At 48.1% G+C, this 10834-nt stretch overlaps 1 long non-coding RNA gene and 1 other non-coding gene across 2 annotated transcripts; both read left to right on the top strand.

Moving 5' to 3' along the window:
* Window positions 1-391: 391 nt before the first annotated feature.
* LOC115032961 (MIR171dHG) lies at window positions 392-1615 on the top strand. The gene is made up of 2 exons (NR_163730.1): window positions 392-1132; window positions 1282-1615. It is a non-coding gene; the product is annotated as an MIR171dHG (long non-coding RNA).
* On the top strand, window positions 593-713 carry MIR171d (microRNA MIR171d). The gene has a single exon (NR_121052.1). It is a non-coding gene; the product is annotated as a microRNA MIR171d (primary transcript).
* Window positions 1616-10834: the final 9219 nt, after the last annotated feature.

Raw genomic sequence — 10834 nt, forward strand, 5'->3', positions numbered from 1 at the left:
TATTTCTCCATCCTTGACTTGAAGAGGGGGGCACCAATAGCGCCATTGGTCATGAAGACATGGAGTAGCCATGGACGATCACGATCGGCTTGTGTGTGTGGTTAGCTCCAGCTCCGTACGTATAATTCATGCTCCTAGCATTTCCAAGTCGCGAAGAAATAAATGGAGTGCATCATCGGTCACGAGAGAGGTGGGGAATCTCATTATAGAGGGTGAGCTCGGTATCTAATAAGTACTCATCGTTGTGTTTCTATTAAGAAAAATGCTGCAGCCTTTCTTTTACTACTCATTTGGTAGCCGGCCGACTTAAATGCCTGCACCAACACACAGAGAGAGTGTGAGGGAATCAGCGAAGCCCATAAAGATGCGCCTCCTCGCCGCCCCCAAACGCATTCCAACACTACACACCCACCTAGCCTGGCAACCAGCCGCCGACCTCCTATCTACCATGGATATGTGCCTTGGAGCCAAAAGATCCATCACCAATCTTTTCCCTCTTCTATACCTCCTCATGCCGCGGCATGGATCTCCTTGTTCGTTTGTCATCTAGGAGTATCTGGCTAGGTCGCCGGCCGGAGGAGGAGGAGGAGAAAGAAATGGAAGTGTAACTATGGTGTTGGCTCGGCTCACTCAGAAGTTGAAGCCGAATCCAAATGGTAGCTGCCGGCGTTTCTGATTGAGCCGTGCCAATATCTCAGTACTCTTTCATGCTGATCTCGCGTCACACGTCGATCTCTTCCTGAAGTGCTGTAGTCTCTCTCGTACTCTCATGCATCTTGGTCATGTGTTCTTATACTGTCTCTTTTGCTTCTGCTGCCTGCCAGTATGTGGACTGCACACGTACATTGTTTTTTTCGATTCGTTTATAAAGTTTCATGGCACGGTTTGTATCAGTCTGTGACTAGGCTAGCTAACCATTGACAGTCTTGCTTGCGTGTTGTTGCAACAGACACCAGTCGTTTGGCGATGCAGAAATCGCTCGACAGATCGAGCAGGAGAAATAGAAAGAGAGACAGCAGGCAGCCAAGCACATATGCAAATTAGCATTCGGTTCAAGCTAGCCGCGCTTCAGAGAGCTCAGAAGCATCATGAACGTCATAGTTGAAACCAACGCCCTAATTTCATTGCATTGGTATGCTACTACTGCTACAGCCCCTTTCATGATTTGAGGACGTTCTATATATTATTACAGTATGTTATTTGTAGTGTATAATGCATATATATACACACTTGATTTTTCATCTCAAACGAGTTATTTCCACATACTTATATTATCTGCAGCGCCCAGCCAATCTATTGCATGGAATATGAACCAACTGAAGCCACTTCCGAGCAGTTTCTTTTCAGGAAGGACATGGCCGGACGATATGATCAAGCTACTAGCATGTGTAGTAGTATATACTTCGATTAGTTTCTGTAACCACATCATGCATGTGCCCGTTTCTTAACTTCTTGAGGGAGAAAAGGAGAAATGCATAAATTATGGATGATCTCTGTACGTTCATCATGTACCATCAGTTGTGAGCATCTGTTGATTCTCTTATGTATTGCCTGCAGTAGTCGTACACTTGTACTCCATACATACAAAATTCAGTACAATATGAATTTGTTTTCAGTGTGCATCCATACATACATATACAAGACATGTCTGTTCGCTTGGCTTTAATCCGTACCGTCTTCTACTGCTTCTAGATTTTACAGTGTTTTTGTCTTTATGGATTGAAGTTGTAGTAGTCCAAACAACCGGCTTCTACTACTTCTACGTTAGTTTCTGTAACCACATCATGCATGCGGTCTTGCCAGCTATTAGAATCAAGATCGATAGAGTTCTTCGACTCCCATGCATGTGAATCAGCTTTTGTCTTCATATTACTATGTTAGCTATCAATGTTAACCGGCCGTGGCATCGACAGAGCACATTGATTCCACGCATTGCACTACGTTCTGATCACTGCACTGCAGCAGCTTCGGGTTATTTATGCACCCAACACAATGACTGCCTCCGTGCTCGATCCACTGCATTATTCGATCTCAAACTGATCAGAGTGATCAGAGAGAGAGAGAGAGCAGGTTTTCCAATATGATAAACATGACCAGCAGCGAGCGGTTTCTGTTTCAGAAACTTGCGACGAGATCGACGGTTTGTTACCCCCCGCGCGTCGTCTTCTTTGATCATCACGCACAAAAAAACCAGTTTTCTTGAGAACTACACGACGACGGAGACGGAACAGAGAGCTAGTTTCTGAAGAAAAGCAGCAGAGACGACCGAACCGACGATCCAAGAGCTAGGGCTAGGCTTGTGCAGGAGCAGGAGGGTAGATGGCGTTTGCAAGGGAGAAGTAACTGTGGCACGAGGACGCATAAATGGGGGGAGCAGGCGAAAGGCATCCATGCATGCATCCATCGGTGCTGGAGTGGAAGGACAAGGGACAGGGAGAGAATATGTGGGGGCAGCCGCAGCCTCGCATTGAACACAACACGCACAGCGCTGTGTACGTACTAGTAGTAGATCTGTACTCCCTAGCTCTCATTCGTCTCGTATTGGAACCAACCAATAAATTCTAAATTTAATTAAGAATATGCACACACACAAAAACTATTAACATTTGTAGTCTCTAACAAATACTACTTCATAGTAAATATTTATAAAGATATAAATGTTAGTAGTTTTTTTAAAATAATTTGATTTTAAAAATCTTTTAAAACTTCTGGAGACCTATTTTGGGTTGGGACGGTCGACGGAGGACCGAGCGGATGAGGACGAATGGCATCGTTTCGGGACAAAGATTCCCCGCATTGACTCCCCAGGCTCCATCCAGAACTGCAGCGGCAGCGCGCTCTGCTTGCCCTACAGGCTGCGCGCAGCCAGGCCAGGGCCAGCCACCACCCCATCCCCGTGCCGTTTGGTAGCTGTAGCTTTCATGGTCCACCATCTCTTCATCCATGCAGTGGTCACACCCTCGCTCCATGCCTGCATCTCCATCCATGATTCATCCTCACCTCACCTCAGCTCTCTCTCTCTCTCTCTCTCTCTCTCTCTCTCTCTCTCTCTCTCTCTCTCTCTCTCTCTCTCTCTCTCTCTCTCTCTCTCTAGGCCTAGGGCTGTCGACCAGCCTTACGTGAGGTTTTCTGGAAACGGCCGGTGGTGGTAACTGGTACCTGGTAGCCCGGGGGTAGGTAGTTGGTGTTATGGTTCCTTGGCCGCTTGCTGGTTTGCGCTTGCGAGGGTGGTGTGAGCAAAAGGAATTCAAAATCGATGCAAGTGTGGGAAGTTGCAGGACGGTGCATCCAGGGACCAGAGGAGGATGGTCCAGTGTGTCAAACTCAAACTATACACAAAGAAGATCCAAACGGTCTTTTTTTTTTTCTTCTCTCCTTCTTCGTCGTCTTCTTCTTCGCTTGGCCGGGCCAAATCTGCAGCCTAGCTCCGGCGACGATGCACTTGATGGCGAAGGCAGAGAAAGTTATGGTTGACAGGATCGCGGTCAGCAGGAGGATGGCCGATCGAGGGTGGGTTTGGCTCATTATTTGAGCCAGCTTTTGAAAGTGATATCAGATTTATTATGTTTGGTCAGGCCGACCGGCAGAGTGGGCTGACATCACAGTTGCCGTTCTTTAGATGTCGACAGTGTCGTTACTACATATAGCCATCAAGCCCCCTATTTGTGTCCGTCCGAGCTTGTTTTATACGCTGGCGGGCTCGAGCAGGCACAATGAATATTTTCGGGCCAGGCTTACTGAAAGGATCACGATGCCCAAGAGAGGGGGTGAATTGAGCTTTTCTAAAAATCAACACTAATTAAAACCTAAGCAAGAGCTAAACAAGAGCCCAACTTCACCCAAACAACTAGTGCTAAGAATATAATACTAGAAATGTAACAAAGCTAAGATAATACTTCAAATACTTGTTAAACAAATACACAATGTAAAGTGCTTGAATTAAGTGTGGAATGTAAAGCAAAGTTTAGAAGACTCCTCCAATTTTTCCCGAGGTATCGAAGAGTCGGCACTCTCCACTAGTCCTCGTTGGAGCACCCGCGCAAGGGTATCGCTCCCCCTTGGTCCTCGCAAGAACCAAGTGCTCACTACGAGATGATCCTTTGCCACTCCGGCGCGGTGGATCCCTCGAGACCGCTTACAAACTTGAGTCGGGTCACCAACAAGATCTTCACGGTGATCACCGAGCTCCCAACGCCACCAAGCCGTCTAGGTGATGCCGATCACCAAGAGTAACAAGCCATAGACTTTCGCTTGACCAAGAGAAGCCTAATGCAAGTGGTGTGTGCTCTAGGTGGCTCTCACTAGCGTTAATGAGGAACAAGCGCGGATTATGATTCTCTAATCTCCTCACTAGGCTTTTGGTGCTTGCAATGCTCTATCAATGTGCTGGAATAAATGTGGAGTGCAAGACATTGAATATGGTGGGTGGAGGGGGTATAAATAGCCCTCACCCACCAACTAGCCGTTACAGGCAATTTACTGCGCGATGGCGCACCGGACAGTCCGGTGCGCCACCGGTGCGCCAACGGTGCGCCACCGGTGCGCCAACGGTCGTTTCCAACGGCTAGTTCTGACAGAGAGCCGTTGGACTCATGGCGCACCGGACAATGAACAGTCCACTGTCCGGTGCACACCGGACAGTCCGGTGCGGTGTCCGGTGTGCCACTAAAATTCAACTCCGAAGGCTGCGCTCTCGGGTTTCTGCGAAGGGAAATACTCTGCCGTGGACCAGCTTGGCCCCACCTGGCAGAGAGTGCACCGGACAGTCCGGTGCACACCGGACAGTCCGGTGCCCCTAAGTCAGAAACACTAAGTCTTGTTTTTCAGCTGATTTTCAAATCGGTTTTCGCTCTAACTTGTGTGTGAGTTCTAGAGTGACACCTAGCACTGTATGAGTGTGATTGTGCACGAACACTACACTAGAACTCTCTTGGTCAAACTACTCATCGACAACCCCTCTTTATAGTACGGCTAAAAGAGAATAAAAGACCTAACTAAATCGCGAGTGTCCACATCTCCTTGACACTCGGACTCCGTAGACCTTCACCTTTTGTTCCGTCGTTTTAGCCGTTGCTTCGAGTTCTTATCTCCGGGATTGTTTTCACCGTTGTAGTACTTCTACCTGTCATGCGACCTAACTTACCATTTGTCTCTGCAAAACACACGTTAGTCACATATAATATTACGTTGTCATTGATCACTAAAACCAACCAGGGGCCTAGATGCTTTCAATCTCTCCCTTTTTGGTGATTGATGACAACCCTACAAGTTTTGTGAGAGTAGTTTGTTTTGAAGATTCTGTCAATAGAAAGAATGGTTAGTTATACTCAGTAATCTTTGACAGAAAGAATGTGTACCATAATAATAAGAGTGAGCGCATACACATCATAAGATTCTTGTTCATATAAAAGTGAAGTTAAATTTATGAAACAAGAGCTAGAAGACTGGTGATAAAATATAAGGTGAAAACGTAATACACACAGTCAATCATACGCAACGAGAGTATATGACGAGTTTGTGAGCCAAAAACATCAAGCTGGTACAGAGAGTAGCAAGCACATATATTACATCAAAATGACTCTGACTCTCTACTAACTCTCTAACTCCCCCTAGCTCTCACAACTCATATCTCTCCCCCTTTGGCGTCAAACACCAAAAGGGACCTGAAACTAAACATCAGAAGCAGGAGGAGGCGGCGGGGGCGCATCCGGTCGAGGTCGAGGTAGCAGAGCGAACGCCGACGGAGGGTCAGAGTCAGTCTCGGATCCAGGATCTGCGGTAGAAGCTGGAGCTGGTACTGACTCGGACTGAGGTCGCGCTGCAGGAGCTACCGGAACAGAACGGTCACAGATACTGCCACATCGGTAGTGGTAACAGCAGATGCTGGTGGCACTGGCGGATGCAGACAGACAGAGCTGAGAACCGGAGAGGTGAACGCCAAAGTGACCGGCCGGAGCGGAGAGGTACCAACAGGGGGTCCTGACAAAATCGATGGCACCACTGGAGCGTGAAGCGGAGGAGGTGGAGCAGACTGAACCGGAGGTGCTGAGATACCAGAATGCTGAAGCATAAGGGCCATGAATGCCCTACTCTCAGCCCGATCCTGAAGTAACTGCTGCTGAAGAGCATCCTGCCTGTCCTGCATGCTCTGAAACATCGAGAGCATCGTCTCGGATAACCGTGCCTGCTCGGCTGCCAGGTTGGCCAGAATAGTCGCAAGAGCAGGGTCCATAGCCGGAGGAGGAGCAGGGGCAGCACGAGAACTCCCAGCCTCATGATCATGTGAGCGTGGAGGCATAGGAGGCGGAGGCGGAGGAGGAACCCCAAAATCATCATCATCATCATCATCAGCTGTTGTACCCTGAGTGTCAAACTGTCGAAGGGCTGCATCCTCGGCTTGAGAGTCAAACACAGAAGCAGTAGCTGGCACAGGAATCTCAGGAGTAGGGCGGTAAGATCCAAAAACAAGGCGTGAGGCCTCAAGGGTGCTCTGAAATCGAGGTGGCTGAATCAGCTGCGCAAAGATGTGGCACAAGTAGTGAGCATAAGGTAACTGCCGACGAGCACGAATCCCATCCAGAACGGTGTCCTCGATCTCACAAATCAGAAAGTCCACAACATCAAACTCAGAGTGGGAGACCAGGGCACCAAGGAGCCAAAGCTGAATATGAGTGGTAGCCTCCCTGTATCCCATCCTCGGCAGGAGTGTCCGTCTGATGAGCTCATATAAGTACTTCGCTGCTGTAGTAAAGTCTGCTGGTGAACGTCGCGACCCATCTGTGAAAGGCGGGCGGAACAGAGCCGCGACGTGAGCTGTCCCTAGAGCCACACCGCCGTGAGGGCGATGAGGAGGGTCAGAAGAGCCGTAGCAGAGACTGTGAAGGCGAGTCATCGACTCTGGGAATCCAAAGAGCTGACGGATCTGACTGGCAGTGATCGTGACATCCTCTCGCTCAAAGCGGAACCTCATCCAGTGATGATCCGGGTCAATCCAAACAGAGGCGTAGAAGACGCGGACCCACTCCTCAACATATCTGCCGCTGATAGTCAGAAGGGTCAGGAGGCCAGGCAGATAGGTGAGATGCGCCTCAGACTCAGCACCGGCTGCAAGCAGAAAAGCTGGAAGATCCAAAAGGCGGTGCACTCGCAGCGCTATCTGAGCAGACATCTGAGCTCTGAAGAATGACTCCTGAATCCGTGTGCTGAAAAGAACACCTGCTGCTGGGTCTCTCTGAGCTGGTAGCCAAGACTCCACGGGTACGTACCTGAACCGACGTACCCGTGCCGCAGTAGCACGCTGAAGATCAAACAGACGAGGATCCGAAACCAGAGGACGGACCTCAGTCTCATCACGCTCCCGGAAGCGAGGTGGAGGGACAGGAGGAGCTGAAGCGGGAGCGGGAGCAGGGGAAGCAGTGGAAGCTGGCGTAGAGGAGGTAGTGGGTATGGCTGTGGAGGTGGATGGAGCAATAGGAGTGACGGGAGCAGGCAGAGTGGGTGGCGGAGTGGAAGCGGAGGTGTGAGAGGAGGAGCAAGACCGGGAGGTGAGATGACGAGCACGGAATGCAATCTGATCGGATGGAATCTGCGGCTGATCTCCAAGTGCGGCCTGCGCAGCGGCTGCTGCAGCTGCTGCCGCTGCACGAGCCTCTCTGTCCGTACGCCGCTTCTTGCGGCCTTCCTGCTGCTCCAAATAGACAGTTTTGCCCTTCACCTGCCTGAAGGGGCGACGAGAATCCTCATCATCGCCACCCCCTGGCGCGGACGCATTCTTCGTGCGCGGCATCCTGAACTAATGTCTGCAAATGAGATAGAGAGACTAAGCACAGAGCAAAAATCACCGATAGATTTAGCAAAGAATGAGATGACTACCTGGAAAGCTCACACGAGAGGTGACGATCCAGGCAGGACGGGAGACGGCACACGGTCAAACAAGATCACTGAAATGACAGAAGAGGTGAGCACGTATTAGTCACATAGTCATAAGCATATGAAATGTGAATAAATACATACACAGAGAGATATGGCACAGAAAACACGAGACGAGACGATCGAGAAGTCAAACGACGTGAAAACGACGTTTGAAGGATAATTAGTGCCATATGATGTTTGGAATTCGAATTGAGGCACGAAACGATATGAAATTGAGCCGATACTTCACGAATAGGTTTATATAGGTGAATATGAGTGAAGTGTGTGCTTGGTTTGAATTTAGGCGAAGAAAAAGGAATTTGGGCACACGGCTCGGAAACGATCGCTCAAAACGGGAATTTTGGTGAAATTTAAGTCTGGGATCTTGGATTGGCGTGAAATTTGGCAGGTAGGTTACTGGAAGTGTTGTGAAGGTGCCTGAAAAATTTGGGTTCAATTGGAGCATTTTTGGCTGGTTTGGGCATTTCACCGAGCACGTGGCGTGCGGGGTTCTAGGGTTTCGGTGAAAAGCGTATTTGGGGTGGGAAAACCCTCCCGAAGGAGCTAGGAACCTGCAAGGACACTCAATGGCCACAAAGGAACACATTTCACAACAAGGATTCACTGAGATTCACAGGATTTTGAATTTTGCACAAAGGGTGGTGCACTGCCTCAATGTCTAGAGAAAGAGATGGAAGAGACAGAGGGAGAGGAGAGCTGAGAGCTGCTCACCGAGGGAGGGCAGGAGAGGTGCCCAAAGTCACCGGAGCACCGCCGGAGATGGTGGCCGCCGGTGGAGATCGCCGGCGGGGGGGGGGGGGGGGAGCGGGAGTCGCCAGGGGAAACAGAGAACAGAGGGAGCTGGCAGAGAAGATGAGCCTCTGGCTCGGCTCTGCGGGCTGGAGGCCTTTTTTAAAAACGCGATATGGGCGCACCGGACAGTCTACAGTGCCTGTCCGGTGCACACCGGACAGCGCACAGTAGCTGTCCGGTGAACCACCGGACAGCGCACAGGAAAATTGAATTTTAGCGCGCGGCTGCCGGTGCACCGGACATTGCACAGTGCAGTGTCCGGTGCACACCGGACTGTCCGGTGAGCCCAGACGGAGGAGAGTTTGGAAAATTTTGAATTTTTCTATCTAACTCCCAATCAAACCAAATCCCAACTTATAATCACACAAAATAACACTTGTTGGGACAGGTATTGGCACCCTCATATATTTTTCAAAATATTTCGCCATAGGCTAGATAATTTTTAGAGAAAATAGGCAAATGGTGAAATTTGCATTTTGGTTTGCACTAAGGGGTTTTCATGAGTGATTTGAGTTTTGAATACTCCCCCTAAGTGCAGTACCTCATGCATATTTCAAGAACCAATAATCGCATAAAAAGTAAGAATTTAAGTGCTAAAAACTTTAAAACTAAGACTTGTCAGGTTTGACCCGAGTTAAGCTTTTTCACTCGCTTTGTTGGCGGTTATCTCAACTAGGTTAGACAAGTCTTAGATGCAATACAAGGAATTTAAATATGCAATGCAAGCTTGACAACACCATTTGACATTTTACATAAAATTTCTGAGATCAAGAATATTTAGTTCATTTCTCAACATGCAAAATCGGGTCTTATCAAGTGGCTTAGTGAAAATATCCGCTAATTGATCTTCCGACCTCACTCCTTCTAAAATGATATCTCCTTTAGCAACATGATCTCTAAGGAAGTGATGACGGATATCAATGTGCTTGGTGCGAGAGTGTTGTACAGGATTATTAGCAATTTTAACAGCACTCTCATTATCACACAACAAAGGTACCTTTTCTAGAACTACGCCATAGTCTAGAAGAGTTTGTTTCATATACAAAATCTGTGTGCAACAAGCACCTGCGGCAATGTATTCCGCTTCGGCAGTTGACAAGGCAACACTATTTTGCTTTTTGGATGTCCAAGAAACTAGTGATCTACCAAGCAGATGGCATCCCCCAGAAGTACTTTTCCTATCAATTTTGCAACCGGCATAATCCGAATCGGGATAGCCAATTAAATCAAAAGTAGCTCCTTTGGGATACCACAGACCAACGCTTGTGGTGTGCCTGAGATACCTAAGAATTCTCTTAACAGCGCGAAGGTGAGCTTTCTTAGGATTAGATTGGAATCTAGCACACATGCAGACACTGAACATAATATCGGGCCTAGATGCGGTAAGGTACAATAAACTACCAATCATAGAACGGTAGAGAGTTTGATTAACCGGGTTACCTCCCTCATCTAAGTCGAGATGTCCATTTGTAGGCATGGGGGTCTTGATTGGTTTGCACTTCTCCATGTTGAATCTTTTCAACAAGTCTTTGGTATACTTCTCTTGAGAGAGAAAGTTACCATCTTTCATTTGCTTGACTTGAAAGCCGAGGAAGTATGTTAGCTCACCAATCATTGACATCTCGAACTCCTTCGACATCAACTCACCAAATTCCTTGCAATGATAGTCATTTGTCGAGCCAAAGATTATATCATCAACATATACTTGACAAATGAAAATATCACCGTTATGTTTCTTTGTGAAGAGAGTTGTGTCGACGGTCCCGATCTTGAAGCCCTTTTCGATGAGGAAGTCGCGAAGACGCTCATACCAAGCCCTTGGTGCTTGCTTTAGCCCATAAAGCGCCTTGGACAACCTGTAAGCATGGTTAGGATATCTAGGGTCTTCAAATCCAGGCGGTTGCTTAACATATACAAGTTCATTTATGAAGCCATTTAAAAATGCACTTTTTACATCCATTTGATAAAGTTTTATATCATAACATGATGCATATGCAAGTAGGATACGGATGGCTTCCAGTCGAGCAACCGGTGCAAAGGTCTCTCCAAAATCTAAGCCTTCAACTTGAGAGAATCCCTTTGAGACAAGTCTTGCCTTGTTTCTTACAAT

This window comes from Zea mays, chromosome 9, assembly GCF_902167145.1.
Source record: "Zea mays cultivar B73 chromosome 9, Zm-B73-REFERENCE-NAM-5.0, whole genome shotgun sequence".
Classification (NCBI taxonomy): Eukaryota; Viridiplantae; Streptophyta; class Magnoliopsida; order Poales; family Poaceae; genus Zea; species Zea mays.